The sequence below is a fragment of the Canis lupus genome, chromosome 12, assembly GCF_048164855.1.
Source record: "Canis lupus baileyi chromosome 12, mCanLup2.hap1, whole genome shotgun sequence".
Taxonomy (NCBI): Eukaryota; Metazoa; Chordata; class Mammalia; order Carnivora; family Canidae; genus Canis; species Canis lupus.
In genome coordinates, this window is record NC_132849.1 from 37,693,884 (window position 1) to 37,710,814 (window position 16,931).

The 16,931-nt window shown below is 34.3% G+C and overlaps 1 long non-coding RNA gene across 1 annotated transcript in view; it reads right to left on the reverse strand.

Moving 5' to 3' along the window:
- The window catches only part of LOC140601523 (uncharacterized), a 602,967-nt gene that overhangs the window by 161,029 nt on the left and 425,007 nt on the right, over window positions 1–16,931 (reverse strand). The window contains exons 18-19 of the long non-coding RNA XR_012004538.1: window positions 14,037–14,158; window positions 11,105–11,275 (exon numbers count right to left, since the gene is read on the reverse strand). This is a non-coding gene — a long non-coding RNA (uncharacterized lncRNA). The remainder of the gene's footprint in view (window positions 1–11,104; window positions 11,276–14,036; window positions 14,159–16,931) is intronic.

The following is a 16,931-nucleotide window of genomic DNA, read 5'->3' on the forward strand; positions in this document are numbered from 1 at the left end:
TATTTTTTCTTTATTTTTATTATTATTTTTTAAATTTTATTTATTTATGATAGTCACAGAGAGAGAGAGAGAGAGGCAGAGACATAGGCAGAAGGAGAAGCAGGCTCCATGCAGGGAGCCTGATGTGGGATTCGATCCCAGGTCTCCAGGATCGCGCCCTGGGCCAAAGGCAGGTGCTAAACCGCTGTGCCACCCAGGGATCCCCCCATATTTTTTCTTTACTGCTGATTAGTCAAATATGTCCTATTAATTTTCATTAAAGTATCAAATTTAGTGTCTGTTATTTACATATTTTTCTTTCTTCTTTTTTGAATGATTTGGAGAAAGCTTTTCTATTTCTGCATGGAGAGACAGACCAAAAGTGAAATTTCCCAGTGGGTTTTTGAAAGTATGTATATTGTTCTGTCAATAAATATCAAAAGAACTGCCTGGGATTTATTCTAAGATGTGTAATATCAAACTTCCAAAGAATTCCATTAGAAAGATATAGAAAGACAATTAATTTGTTTTTATAGGATTGAAATATTTTAAGTAAAAAATATTTTAGTCTATAACCTCTTGATGTTTATTCCCTAGTTATTCTCTAATGTAATGTATAGGATTTAAAACTTTTTCTTTTGTCTTTAAAAGTTTTTGCTGTAAATTATTTCTCCCTTCAAACACGCAGCTTTCTCTTAGAATAGGTAGGCACATTTTATCATACTGTACTAAAAACAGATTTGAGAAATGTTATTTCTACAAAAAACAATATGTTAGTGACTATAAAAAGAAAATCCTTCAAAAATACAGGTCTGGCCCTTTTGTTTATTGGTAATTTGAATGTTCCAGAAACATATTTCCATAACACACCATCACTGCACATGGAAAGAAACATTAGTCACCAACATGAACCCTTTCTGAGGGGTATCAAGATGCATTAAAATCCTTACAAAATACAAGAACAGTGGGGGTGATGGCATTATAGATTTTTTTTCCCTAGGTTAATCTAATACTGTTAATACATTTATGTCAATATATTACTTCCAGCCCATAAGCAATAAAGTTTTGAATTATTTATTCTGTTTAAATTTTTAAAACCTTCAATATGTTCACATTTCCTTTTTCTTTTTTCTTTCTTTTTCTGGGACCTGTGCTGATACTAAATAGTTTATGAATTTAGGAAATTAGAACCAGTATCCTCAGCTTTGTTTTTATTGGGCCTATACAAAATGAGTTAACTTGGGGCACCTGGGTGGCACAGTCTGTTAAGCATCCAGCTCTTCTCAGGTTGTTATCTCAGTCAGGGTCATGAGATCAAGCCCTGCATCTGGCTCCTGGCTGAACATAGAGTCTGCTTAAGGCTCTCTCCCTCTGCCTCTGCCTCTGCCCTTCTCCCTCCCTCTCTCTAATAGATAAATCTGAAAATAAATAAATAAAAAGTTAAAAAAATAAAAAGCAAAATGAGTTAACCCATCCATATTGGTATTTGATAAAAGAGTATACAATAAAAAAAAAAAGAGTATACAATAATCCAGGAGCAAGAAACAGATTCTGGAGTGAAATAAAATTATTTGTTAATTGTAACAATGACAGCACCTACAATTGGCTGAGGGTAGTCCTTTAAGTCAGACTCTCTCAACAACATTAAGAACAGAATTTAAGAACTTAACTAATTAACTCTGTGTGAGCCAAAGATCTATACAAAGCTATTGGGAAACTCAAAGAGAATATGTGATCATCAGGAAATTCCAAACCACAAACTCCAGTGAGGGATGAACAGAAACAAGTGCATAAAACGAATGAGGCACCAAAGTCAGTATGTGCAAGTGGTCAGAAGTGCTGAAACCCTAGCTGTAAAGTAAATACAAACACACAGCCAAAGAATCTGTGGCAGAACTAATAAGGAGTCATTGAAAATTTGATAAACTCGACTACAGAAAGGCTGACTTTTGAAGTTAAAATTGCACAATAAACAAAATTGAGAACCAGAGACAAACCAAATAAATTACTTGCAACATATTTGTCAAAGTACCATTATTCTTAGTATACAATGTGCTGTTTAAATCAATAAGAAAAAGATGAACACCAAAGTAGTAAAATAGTCAAAGGCATAAAGAGAAAATTCATCCAAAAATGGGAAAAATAAATTTACATGGCAAATCAATACATGAAAACCTTCAATCTTAATACTCAAAGCAATACAGTTTATAAAACAATGAGTTTCAATGCTTTACTTCTCAAGTTTTAGAATGATTTAAAATATCTTAACATCCAATATTGATGGTCTTACAGGGAAACAGTTATATACTACTTTTAAGAGTGTTGATTTCTGAAAAGCTATTTGGTGATATATATCAAAATCCTCAGTGTAATTTACCATTTTTTTAAAGATTCCATTTATTTATTCATGAAAGACACAGAAAGAGAGGTAGAGACACAGGCAGAGGGAGAAGCAGGCTCCCTACTGGGATCCTGATGTGGGACTTGATCCTAGGATCCCAGGATCACAATCCTGAGCCAAAGGCAGACGTTCAACCACTGAGCTACCCAGGTGTCCCTGTAATTTACCATTTAAGTTCTAGGAATTTACTGGGAAAATTTCCACTGAAAAGTGCAAAGATTTACCTGTAAACTTGTTTGTTATTCTACCCATTCCTGATAATGGTAAAAAATTAGATCTATCCTAAATATTCAACATTAAATTATGACACATACATACAATGAAAAACAATATTAAAAATGATGCCCTAGATTAAGATGGAATGATGTTTCCATGGAATATATTATTGTGTTTATATCTGTGCCCAAAATTCCTTGTGCCTTTGAGCACAAAATTCTGGTAGAATCAGCACTTGTGAAAGTTTAGTGAGACTCAAAGCAAGTACAAGTACATATGTCTATGACTGAATAAAGAGGAGAACTAACTCTCAAAATGTCCATAATTTCCACTCAAACTAGAACACTCTTTAAACACAGAAAGAAGACAATGGTGTTTTAAGAAATACAAACAACCACACATCCCTCTCATATCCCTTCTTACTTATTTTACTCCTTGTATGAGCCAACTATTTATGCTAAAAATGATATGGAAGGAAAGGAAAAGATAGGGCAACTCATAATCCCTTTCCTTTCAGTTCTTCCTTAGATATTAGTAAGCCAAAGGTAGAAAGTGTTGTTGGAATGTATGCATACCAAGAAGCAAAATAGAAGCAATTGAGTTTGGTTTATGCAGAGTTTCTACTATCGTGCTAACAATGAAATACATATATATGTACTAACTACAAAATAGGAACTGTATAATTTCAATGACTAGGCATAAGAGTTAAATGCTATTATATTTCTTTTAAAACTAGTCTTGCACAATATAAAGATGAATGCTAAAATTCATGCTAATAATTAAAAATTTTAATTTTTCCTTACTCATAAAGGCATTAAATAGAAAGTAAAAACACAATGACAGATCTAAAGACCACTGAAAATAGGAAAATGTTTTATATTTTAATATTTTTAAAAGATTTCTATTTATTTATTCATGAGAGACAGAGAGAGGGAGAGAGAGAGAGAGGCAGAGACATAGGCAGAGGGAGAAGCAGCCTCCATACAGGGAGCCTGATGTGGGACTTGATCCCGGGACCGGGACTCCAGGATCACACCCTGAGCCAAAGGCAGATGCCCAACCACTGAGCCACCCAGGTGTCCCTATATTTTAATATTTTTGATGGCAATTTTATCTGTTTATTGGACAAAGGGTCCCACATTTTAAAATTTCATTTGGCTCAACAAATTATGTAGCATTCCTGACTGGAAGAAGCTTTTGTTTGTTTTTGTTTCTGTTTTTGTTTTTGTGTGTGTGTGTTTGTGTATCTATCTATCTATCTATCTATCTATCTATCTATCTAGATTTGTGTGTGTGTATGTGTGTGTGTGCGCTTTATAGTTTTTGCTCAGTTAGATTATGCTGCCAGGAAGTTTAAGACAGCCTATCAATGGCACTGGCTTCCTTTCGCTATAAGAAATTTAAAAAGGAGATCGTACACTAATACAGTTAAAGAACCACCTTTACCCATATAACCCCCCTTATTTTATAGGTAAAAAGCCTAGAGGAACTAAATGACTTCCAAATAGCAACCCAGTGCCTGAACAGAAATGAGTACATAGGAGGTAGAAGGATCCCAGCCCTTTGAAAATGTTTATATTTTGAAGTATTCATTTATAGCAGTAAATGTAGAAGTGAAACAGCTGAATCTTATCTCAACTTTAAGTTAAAACAAAAAAAGAGTTCAATTTTCACCTTTCTATCCGTTTTAACAATCTCTGTGCTAGTGAGAATTTATATTACTTTGTACAGCAGGATCAGCGATGCAACAAGGTAGTGGGGCTGGAAGTGGAGTGGAAGGGCTCAGGTCCACCCCAGGTTCATTCAGCTCTTGCCACTTCTGGTTCAAACTGTGTCACTCTCATCATGGTTTATCTGCCTCTGCTGTTCTGCAGCCTGCCTTCCACACCAAGCCACCTTTGTTCTTCTGCCAGAAATAACTTCTGTAAGCGCAGATCACTCTCCTCTGCTCCTTGCCACAGACTGAGCTAGCATGAGTGAGAATTTCCGGATTGGGACTAAACTGGGCAGCTGCCTGGGAGAGGCTAAGAATCTGTTCACAAACCCAGGATTTGGAAGGAATCTCTCATCTCAATTCAGGAGGGACTTCTGTCTCAGTGAGGTGTACAATCTACCTCAAAGGAGTCAACAATGAGGAACTTCACTCATTTACATTTATACTTATGGCACTAAAGCATTTTCATTCAGCATCATTTGCTCACAGGACAATTTGCAATTGCTTGCCTCCCAGTAGTTACAATTAGATGCTAATACACTGTGATAATGCTTTTCTTTGAGAGAGGTCACTTGTTGGCCCTCCTCCCATCTCTTTGCCTGTTTGTGACTTTCTGTTTATGCCTCAGGATTTAGTAACTCCAGTATCTTCAACTTCCTGCCTCTCTGCCAATCCACTAATTCATTTTACATATTTTTGCTATTTCTGCAGAGATAATATAAAATCCTAAGTTTACTTTTCTCCTTTTTCCTTTATCATTCCCATGGGCTTCACTGTAAAAAATCACTATCTTTCTGATTAGCCTCTCTATTCTATTCCCATCTCTCTTTTCCCTTCTTTTCGCCTTATTAATTTTTTAAAGTGATGAGGTTTTTTTTAGCACCAGATAGGAGCTTCTTATAGATGCTAAAAGAATATACCACTGTAAGTTCACAAATTCTTGACTCCCATGAGAAACTGTAGCCACAGAGGGATCACTGTGGTTTTAAGTTAGGTGTCATTTCTTTCAGACATAAAAGAACATCAAACGGAGGGAGAGAGAGGCAAGGCAGTAGAAGCAGAGAAACACCTGGAGCCAGTCTTGTTTGAGGAAAACAGAAATTCCAGAGGTGACATAGGAAGTATGAAATTACCTGGAAATCTTAGGCTCAGAATAGATACTGAGGCCTTTGCATGTGAAGCAAAAGATCTGGGGCTTATACTTTGGAGATGAGAAACCAGCAATGATTTGTAAGAATACAAATTGTTAAGAGTTTTGTTTGTTTGTTTTACAGTTTTGTTTATTTATTTATTTGAGAGAGAGAGAGACCAAGGAAGCACACAAGCAGGAGGGAGGGGTAGAGGGAGAGGGAGGAGCAGAGGGAGAGTGAGAAGCAGGCTCCCCACTGAGCAGGGAGCCCCACTACAATCTAGGACTCAATCCCAGGACCATGAGATCATGACCTGAGCCTAAGGCAGGTATTTAACAGACTGAGCCACCCAGGCACCCCTGTTAAGAGCTTTTGTTTCCTCCTGATCCAGGAATCTCAATCCTTATTTCTTACTAAAGATCTAGTTTCTCAATTATAAATTTTTGTATATGGGTGTTTTTAGTAACATTATCACCATGTTTAGGGAAGGAATTTGAAGGAAATATTTTGATCTATTCTCAACTTCTTGCTCTTTTAAGGGAAAAAATGCTCAATGAACAATTAGAGTTATATTAAAACCTTACTTGTATTCTGACTTGAATAAACCACTGTAAAAAGAATGAAGATGTATTTTCAAAGAAATCTGGGAAATGTGAATGTAGCCTGTACATGAGATGATACCGAGGAATTTTTATTGTTGTGATGTGTGATAATGGCAAAATTGTTATTTTTTAAAAAAAATCTCTATATCAGTTAGACATCATAATAAAGCTTTTAGATAAGAGGTAAGACACTTGATATCAAAGATATGCTTCAGGGCTCTGTAACTCCCTCCAAAGTTAAAACAGGAGAATCTATGAAGTTGAAAAAAATTAATTATAGATCATTTGTTAGTATGATTGGCAGGGGTGCCTATTTTCTACTTTTATATGTTACATAATTTCCAAATGTAAAGTGAAAAAAATAAAACCAAATTCATCTGAAGTAATCAAGGAACTAAATACACAACAAAAATAAATTTTGGCAGCCAGATGAACAAGAAAAACTAGAAATTAAACTTATTTTTAAATGCTTTCTAAAGAGTTAAATAGAGACAGAGTTAGAGACAGATGTTCCAAAATCATTTAAAATGAAGAAGAAGAAAGAAAGAAAGAAAGAAAGAAAGAAAGAAAGAAAGAAAGAAAGAAAGAAAGAAAGAAAGAAAGAAAAGACGATCTTTAAAGTCTCATAAAATTTATTCAGAATTAAGACCCTTGGCAAACATCAAAATAAGCATGATGTGTAGGAGATAATTAATTTCTAGAAGAATAGTCTTTGCTCTTCCCTCACACATTTTCCGAACCCAATCACATTTGATAAGAACCTTGTACTTATTTGCATAGAATCACTAAATGTTAGGCCAGGAGGGTGACTTAGAAATCACTCTTATCTCACCTGTGTTCTATGGGATATTATTTTGAGCTACCATTACAAATCGTCAAGCCCTCAAATTTCAAGGTGAGTAGTTTAACAATATACTCTAATTTCAAATTATGCAGGAGACTGATATTTGTTTTAGAAACCATGCCCTTCTCTGCAAAGCTAATAACCACTAATAATAACCAACAGTGTATACTTGAACACTTCCATCTAAGGAGCTGAAGTAATCACAAACTTCGTTTTGGCCTCAGACATTTCCAAATCATACAAATCTTAGAAATTGCATCACTACTCTACTACCAATCATTCCTATTATTCTACAAATTAATTATGAGTTTGCATATGCTACCTTAATACAAAATGCTTTTGACATATAATTTATTTCTTAGTAAAGGCCAACATCTATGCTGAATATATCTAGTGTCTAATGTGGAACTCTTAAGGAGCTGGCGAACTGCTGCCTTCTGGCCAAATCTGACCGACCATCTGTTTTTGTAGAGAAAGTTTTACTGGAACACAGCCACACATATTCACTTATCTGTTATCTCTGGCTGCTTTTACACTACAATGACAGAGTTGAGTAGTTAACAGAGATTGCAGGACCACAAGCCTAGTAGGTAGCATTCAACTTTCTCTAGGTAAAGTTTACTAAACCCTGGTTTGAAGCATGATTCTCAAAAGCCAATTAAGCCAATTTCACAATTTCACAGACAATTCCTTCCAAAACCACAATACAGAGATACAGATCAATCCTTGTTGAGCTGCATAGATGAGGATAATAATCATACTGATGTGCATTTAAAATGATGACTTTATTAATAAATTTTGCAGGTTTTTAGTTTTACTAAGTAAAATAGCGGCACCAACAAGTTAGCAAGTTAGCAACAATGATTATTTCTAGGAAAATATTTCTATTTGCCCATGATTTCCAGATTTCTACCACAACATTGGTGATAAGTCTAGAAAGACAAAAATAAGTGAGTTCCATAAATCCTTAAATTCTCAATCTGAAGCCTCCTCTATTGCCATAACTATTGTTTCTGAGTCCGAGAGAAAAAAGGAGAGAATAGGAATAGTTCTAAAGGGTATTGTTTATGTCTAGATGAGCAAAAGAACTTGATTTCTGAGATAAAAGCAGAAGAATCAATCTCTTTAACCCTTTTCTCCTGCCCTTATCACTCTTTATGAGCAGTCTTGAACATTATGCTTTGCTCACTGCAGTCCTCTTTAAAATCATATAGGGATACAAGAAAGTCTAAAAACAACTGAAGATATATTTGTCATGGATTTGTTTGCTCAAAGGAAATGGATAAAATCCAGTGATCACAAAATTTATGGTAGACAATTTTCAAATTTCAACCTTAAACTGCCTATGGGGTATGGGATTTCAATAGCATCATGGTGGTTATAAGAAACGTGACCAATGGAGATCCATGAAGGGTATGATTTAATTATAGTAAAGTTGAGTCTGTTTGGGTTTTGGTATTTTTTTTAGAAGACCTGTTATAAATATCTACTAAACTGGCTCTAAGTTACAAACCAAGATTTCCTCTAGAGATAAAGCATCAGTCAAATCTTGTGAAACAGAGTAAGATTCATGAAAGAAAGGTGTACAAATTCCTGATAAAAAGGTGTTTTGTTTTTTTTTAACTTTAAGGATGAGCCATGATGTCTTAAGCATGTCAACAGAACCTAATTCCAAATAGGACTTGTCTAATCAGTGAGTCAATTAATATTGAAGCCATAGTCAGTCATTAATGTTTCTGTAAATAAAAGAATCACAGAGTTCTGGTCATAGAAGTCTTTGGCGCTAACCAGGAAAAGAACCTATGCATTAATCTCATTCTAAATTTATATTTAGAGCCTAAGCACAACAATTATAATGATGGTATACCTCCTAAATCTTTTTTTGAAGAGATGTCTCAAAAACTATACATTATGTTTTCCTGTACTCGTGGCGATTTCCTTAACTAATACACTAAATATTCTTTTTACTACTGCAATGACTAGTTAAACTTTATGAAAAAATATACCCTGGATTTTGCCACTTCAATGCTTTTTACAAGGAAATATCAGTAGACAGTCAACATTTTTTTTTCCAGCAGAAGTAATGTGGATTTCCCAGATGTCCAGAAGTAATGTGGATTTCCCAGATGCCCAGAAACCTACTTTTATTTTGAAATGTGTTATAAAAATCAGGTTTTTTTTGCAAACAAGACATATTGATACATTTTTTAAAGTTTATCTATTGCCTAGTTTATATGGCAAATATATTCTAAATTTGCATAACATATCTAAACAGGGAACTGGTGACTATGGTACTAGCCAGAGGTATTTTATCTGTTTTGAAATAGAAAATTTTAATTTGGAGAAGTAATATTGAATTTTTATTAATTTTATTTTTTGAAAACATCTTTTGTTGGGAAAATATGTGTTTTTAATATACTGGAGATGTTGTGGCAATATATGCCTGCTGGATTTATTTCCTTTTAATCTGCATTTTACTACTAATAGTGATTGATGAAAGACTCTCTTAACAGGTGAAAGATGAGACAATAGTCAATAAAAGAGTTGGAGACAATAAAATCTGGAAACTTATCTTGTGCTCAACTAGCACAGTTTCAACAAGTGATATAAAGAGTGCTGGATATCTTTATGTATTTAAAAATTCAGTGGTGACAGTACTAATGGACTGTCAGCTAGCTGGAAATGTAGAGTCAAATCCTGGCAACAGGAATATGATAGAAGTGAGGGGCACAGAGTTAAGCCCATGGAGCCTATCTCATATGTCAGAGATAAGGTTTTATTTACTGTTGTACATTAAAAAAAAATGTTCAGAAACAACTTGGATTTGAGTTACAGATTGCTGAAGTCTACTTTTAAAAACAATTATCCTTGGAGCACCTGGGTGGCTCAGTCAGGCAGCCAATTCCTGATTTGGGCTCTGATCATTATCTCAGGGTTCTCAGATTGAGCCCTGAGTCAGGCTCTGTGCTCAGTGGGAATCTACTTCAGGATTTTCTCTCCTGTACCCTCCTCCTTGCTCACTCACACTCTCTTTCTAAAATAAATAAATAAACCTTAAAAAAACACACACACAATTATCATGATTAATAAAGCCTGCAGAAGTTTAGTGGGCAGGTAGACGTGTTAAAAGTATAAAGTTTATTTGTGTAATATTGTGAAATGAAAATATTTTTTCTCTTCCATTCTGTAGTTATGTTATATATGAATTATACAAAGACTTAGGCCAGTAATTCTTGAGAACTAACAAACTACAATTTGCTATACAATTAAAAACCATTATTTCAGAAATGAAGCAATCTAAAACTGGAGTGAATTTCATAAAGCCTTCTCTCATGGCAGAAGTATGATGTATATATTCTGCAAGGAGAAAGGAGAAATTTTATCTGAGGTTTGTAAGTGGCTATGGTTTTGCATGTGTTTAATTTTTGTGATTTTTGACCATTAGCATATCCCTATTTTGGCACTTATTACAATCAACAAAACAGTCAAATGACCACAACCTTCTAATAACTAATTGGATTGTTACAAATCATAGAAAGCATCAACTAATTTCACTATTAAGCAAAAGAGCAAATAGCAAAACTACCAGATTTTAAAAAATAAAAATATGCATATTTCATGATGGTAGCAGTATAAGATATTACTCAACTAATGCTAAGGTGTATCACATGAGTAAACATCAGTGATGCTGACAAGTTGTTATGCATCTACCTGCCAATCACCTGAGAATACTAGAGAAGAGAGTGCTGTAGGTAGACCTAACATTTGCCAATACCCTGAAATTTTCATTTTAACCACTTGTGTACAACTTTCCCTTTGCCAAAATATTCACCATCAATGCTAAGGAACTATGAAATTGATTGGATTAACACCTCCCTTTTCCTGCCTTTTTGGTGATAGTGTTAGTGGACTGTCAGCCGGCTGGAAATGAATAGTCAAATCCTGGCAGCAGAAATCTGAAGAAGAAGTGAGGAGCACAGAGTTAAGCCTATTAAGTTAGCTGTGTTTTTTTTGTTTTGTTTTGTTTTTGTTTTTGTTTTTTTTTAATTAATTGAGAAGTGAATGTAATGAGCTTTTGCTTAATTTGGGACATCCTCAATTTTTATCACCTGGATTGTATGTCTCATATTTGGTACACGCAAAAAATATCAGTGGAACAAAAGCAATTATGTTGGCACTTTAACTGTCTAAATATAACCCATTACTCTTACTATTTACCTGAAAAGGATGTGTTACAGGAAAAAGCCATTGATTAGCTCTAGAAATCTTCATTAAAGGAGTCAACACATTTTCAGTTCTTGTGTCAAAAGTAGAATTTCTTTAAGCTCTAACTACATTCTTTGGCAAAGCTTAGTAGGCAGATGCCAAGTCTACATCTGATTCCTATAACTGGAAAAAAAAAACATGGAAAAATACTGCTTTCATTTATCTTGATCAAATATTACTCGTTTTTTACAAAATAAAGTATAATCTCATGCAAAAGGAAAAGTAAAGGACATTGAGAGACTTGTTAGAAACTAGAATTTTAAATAAAAGTAGCTTTAACAACAGGGCACACTAATAAGGAGGATTTAGGACAAGACTCCAAATAACCATCACTGAAGATGTATGGAATGGATTTGATCACATCAAGTAAGTTCTGCTAGTGTAGGCTAATGAATTCACAGAGTATTGGATTTGGGATTGCTGAAAGCTAAGTGGCATAGGGGCTCCAAAGTGCAGGATATAGAAGAATTAAAGAATGTTTAGACTATAGAATTTAAGAATGGCATCAATTTAATAATAAGAATTCTGTCTGGGTGCAGGGTGACCATGTGATTATCAACCAAATAAAGTGAGTCAGTTTTTTCTGGGCAAAGTCTTACTCTCTCATTTCCAGAGATATATACATATTCATACATATATAATATGTAATATTATATACACATGAAAGATAAATTAATTGAGAAGTATATATACTTGAGATATATAAAGATAAAATTAATATATAAATATGTATATAAAAGATAAATTTCATTTGGGATTAGTCTGATATTTGGGGGCTTCACTGTCCCATGGGTATGCTGGGTCATAAATTATCTATACAATCCTGATAAAACACAAAAGTAGTCCTCAAATTATAAAGGACTCTACTCTCAGTGATCTAGTCAGGTTCCAAGCTGAGAGTGGAGGGCCATTTAGTGGTACTTTTCTAGAGTACTCAAATGAGCTTTTAATTATATCTTATTCTCACAAACATGACAACATCAGAAAAATGAGGCACAGCTTATTTAGTAATCTTGATTGGTTAAAGACATGGTAGTAGATGTTTTGCTACATTATTATTTTTTATATCTGGTACAACCACCTTTACAAGGAGAAGAAAATATGTTCTCCACCTGGGACTAATGCTAGAACCAAAAATTTACCGGGACTCAGACTTCAGCGTGAACTCAATTACAATTGTTCCCATATAGAACTATTCTCATCTTACCTACTTTTCTTTGTTTAGAGCAATTGGTTTTGAATTGGTTTTAAACTAATTATCTTTTAAAATATATTTCAATAATATAAAAGGGGTTCTGTCTGGCATTGAGATCCAGCAGTGTTATGGGCAGAATCATGGATTTATAACAGTATAGGCATTTGTTCCTACTCAGAGCCCTGCTTTGGAGATTCTTGAAAGTAGCAGTAACTTCAACATTATTGTCAAAAATATGTTCTCTAAGATCTCTCAAACAAAGAAGGATCAGAGTATTCTACATATCATGAGTAATTTGAAAACAGCAAGTTCAGGAATGGTAAATGTTAAGATCCATCATTAACTATTGTCTGGGGGTAGAGAGAGATTATCGATTAGACATGCCTACCCATTAACTTTCAACATTGTATTTCACGCATTTACTTCAACACTGTATTTTTTATTTACCAAACCTATTCCATAGTTAGAAGTGTTAATGTATTACGCCTCATTGAGTATAAAGAGCATCTACATGATATTTCAAAGTCTTTTTAAAAATTTACACTCTTGGGATCCCTGGGTGGCTCAGCGGTTTGGCACCTGCCTTTGGTGGAGGGTGCGATCCCGGGGTCCTGGGATCGAGTCCCACGTCAGGCTCCCTGCATGGAGACTGCTTCTCCCTCTGCCTGTGTCTCTGCCTCTCTCTCTCTCTTTCTCGCTCTCTCTCTTTCTGTGTCTCTCATGAATAAATAAATAAAACCTTAAAAATAAATTAAAATATACACCCTTACCTCTATCAAGCAATATTGTAGCCAAATACTAGGAGAGCAGCCTATGGATTGGACATTTTCCTTCTGTTCAGATTTACATTTTTAAAGATTAACAGCTTAGTTAAATTTATCATCCCAAGAAAGTCCTTACTAAGTATGAAGAATTGCTTAAAGCATAGAATGCTTAGTTATAAGAATAAAAATCTCTGTAGAACAGAAATTGAATGGAGAGGGTTTCTTTCCAATATCAGACTTCCAGAAAAACTTAATGATTGAAAATGGGGGATTTATATGGAAATCATTAGGATACTTTGAACTCAGGATTATGAAACTCCACAAATTTGTTCTTGTAAACTTCTAGCACAAGCCACTGTGATATATGATTTAAAGGTAAAAACTTTACTAATTTCTTAGACTTTTAAAGTTAGAAATTCACAATCATCAAACTGAATTTCTCTTGATTCAAAAATGCTTCCTGCCTATTTGAAAAAGAAGCATTTTTCCTCTTCTTGGCCACAGCTAACACTTTCTATTTTGGAGCATTCTAAGTAATTTAAAGTTGTTCCTCCTGTCGCTCCTAAACTCACCGTCTCTACTCTTGTCCACAGGAGTAATACAAAACTGGTGCTTTATCTCTTCCATATGACAATATAAATATTTAAGGCAATTCCCTCATTGTTTTCAATGTCATTTTGCATATCACATAAATTATAGAGACTTCCCCTTGTGATCACCATGTGAAGGCCACATACTAGTTGGTCAGTGTCCTTATTTACAAATTCTACATCATATTATTAGCCCAAAATAATCTTATGATTAACAAAACCACGATCAGTTTTTCATTTAAACTGTTACCATGGCAAGCCTTCGTTACTTTTCATTTGAGAAGCTATTTGAATGTGAACATTTGTATCTGTTACATTTAATTGTCATTACCTACCTTATCCACAGTCCCTGCTGAGCTGACTCTGGACCACGTGATTCCAATTCCTGACCACAATCAATTGCACCTACCCAAAAGCAGACTTCTTATTGAATATTCAAGGACAGGTCTCTGGTGACCTGTATTAAAAAGATGAAAAAAGCTGATTAGTCATTGCCAGAATTAAAACAGACAATATATCTCAGAGTATGATATGAATATCAATGGTACCATACAAAATTAGTTTAGGTGAGATATGTGTGTGTGTGTGTGTGTGTATGATTATATATGATTATATATATGATTATATATATGATTTAAACAAAGAATGTTAAACATGTTTGCTTATGTATGTATTAGTAAAAACAAGCACATCAAACCCATTATTTTATTCACAGTGATGGCTTGGACCAAGTTAAGAAAAAAAAAAAGGTATCAATTTAAAGTTGGCTTAAGGAAAAAAATACTAATAAAAGAGCCCTAATAAAAATAATGAATGGAACCTATTTTGAAGCCAATTCCTTTTGAGATCAGCTTTATTACAAAATACATCTAGCCACCCTTCCCAACAATATACACATTCAGATTTTATAATCATGTGTTCCATATCTTTGGGCAATGAGATTTATAGAAAAAAAAAGGAAACTAACAATTATTGGTGCATATTTTCTTTAGACAAAGTCCCACTCCTTACAGATTAGCTACAGCGAAGCCTCCCCAATCTACCATCTGTTAAACTTCCTAATTTGATGTCTGTGTTACCATGGCTGTTTCTTTTTAATTCCCCTTTTTGGAGATTTAGAATCATGTGTATTTTGTTGACTCTCCAGGAGTCTATGAATATATGTGCATAGTTTCTGCAGTAGAGTGCTATTATTTTTTAATCAAACAAAAGATTGTAGTTGAAATTCTGTTATCACTATACAATTGATTTCTTCATATAAAGGAGATAGGTAAAGGTGAAGATAGAGCAGGGACACCTAGGTGGCTCAGCGGTTGAGTGTCTCTTGCCTGCCTCTGTCTCTTGTGAATAAATAAATAAAAAGAAAAGAAATAGCAAAAGACCTAGGAAGAAGAATCCTTGGTGAATCATGGACATCACAAAAGACATTAAAAACTCAGTCATGGGGACGCCTGGGTGGCTCAGTGATTGAGCATCTGCCTTCAGCTTACGGCATGATCCTGGAGACCCGGAATCAAGTCCCACATCGGGGTCCCTGCAGGGAACCTGCTTCTCCCTCTGCCTATGTCTCTGCCCCTCTCTGTGTCCTCTCGTGAATAAATAAATAAAAATCTTAAACAAAAAAAAACCTCAGTCATGGCCTCTTTAAAAAATGAAACTCCATCACCTTTCTGTGATGAGGAAATGTGGAACAAAGTAAAGAAATAGGCTTAGGATAAGGCATATGTGAAATTCAAATACAGCTCCACCAGTTACTACCTAAATGAACTGAAGTGTATCATTTGCCATTCTTGTCAATGAAATGCAGACCTGCATGTCAAGTGCCACAGGCAAAGTAAATCCATCCAGTAACTACTATCAACAACACTGTATTATTTTCAATTCAGAAAAACATTGATGTCAGATTTTGAGAATAAATTTTCATGAGTCATAGAAAGCATTATTTTTTACTAGCATTCCTTCTTAATAATCAGAAAGACAAAAACACTATTTAGTGGAATTCACTTTATGATAAAGCTTATGGATGCTCCAAAAGTTAGAGAATTCTAGGATGTTCTATTCCATTGTTTCCATATATAAAACCTTATAATCTGTATTATTAGTTTAATACTGAAGTTATTATTTCCATCTGAAAAAATATTATTTTTTAATTGGAAAAAGACTACTATTTTAAAAAGTCGTTACCCTGGTAAAAAGTTACTTTGATTAAAATGAGATTAATTAAAACTGTCGTAATTCTAATTGATGGGAATTCATAGTTACAAAATTATAAGGTACGTATATCTAAGGTAATCTTTCTGAGTATAATATAAAATTGGACTAGTTTTATTTCTCTCCAATTAAATCCAAACCTCTTTAGGGCATTTAGTTTAAGATATCTGAATGACAGTTGTTAGCTTTTTATTTTAATAATTTTCGCCATTAGTCTCTACCTATTATGCAATTTCAGAGTTAATGTCAATGAAATAATTTATACTCAAATGCATTTAAGAAGGGAAAATAATGCAGCAATAAAATTTTAATTTGTGTTCCTTATAGGCTAATACACAAGGAAAATTTGATAAAGAGAATGACAAGGAGTAAAATATGATATTGTTTTAAATATAGGAAGAGAACTGGATTTTTTTTTTTAAGGTTTCCTTCTAATTAGATATTGTCACTATAGTAGACGAGTTAAGTTTAGAGTGTGTCCCTCTGCAGAGTAGGAGTGTGAAATGGAAGCGCAATTTCAAGGGAGTGCAATATAATTAGAAAATCCTTGGTGAATCGTTGACATCAGGAAAGACATTAAAAATCCAGTCATGGCCCTTTTAAAAAATCAAACTCCATTAAATGGAAACCCTGAGAAAAATCAGTGAACTCAGTCACACAGGTAAAATAAGGAGATTGAAGTGGTCAATACTTCAAAGCCCTATGTGCTCAGCTATCTATGATTTGTTTTAGGAACAGTGACCCTGCAGATTGAAAGCCGGATACTGCTGCGTATATAGCTCCTTACTGTGTGGTATTTAACAAGGAGCTGCACAACCAGAAGCCATGCTTGAAGATGGATTACTCCTCACACCATGCAGCTGGCTGACACTGCTCCTACAGAGTACATGCAGTATACATAGTACAGAGAATAGACTATCAACAGTATATAGAATCTAGTGCATAGAGTATCAGTAATTCAACCATGTGAAAACATAAACTGTTAAGTCATCTCAGATCATCCCACTTTTCTGTTTAAA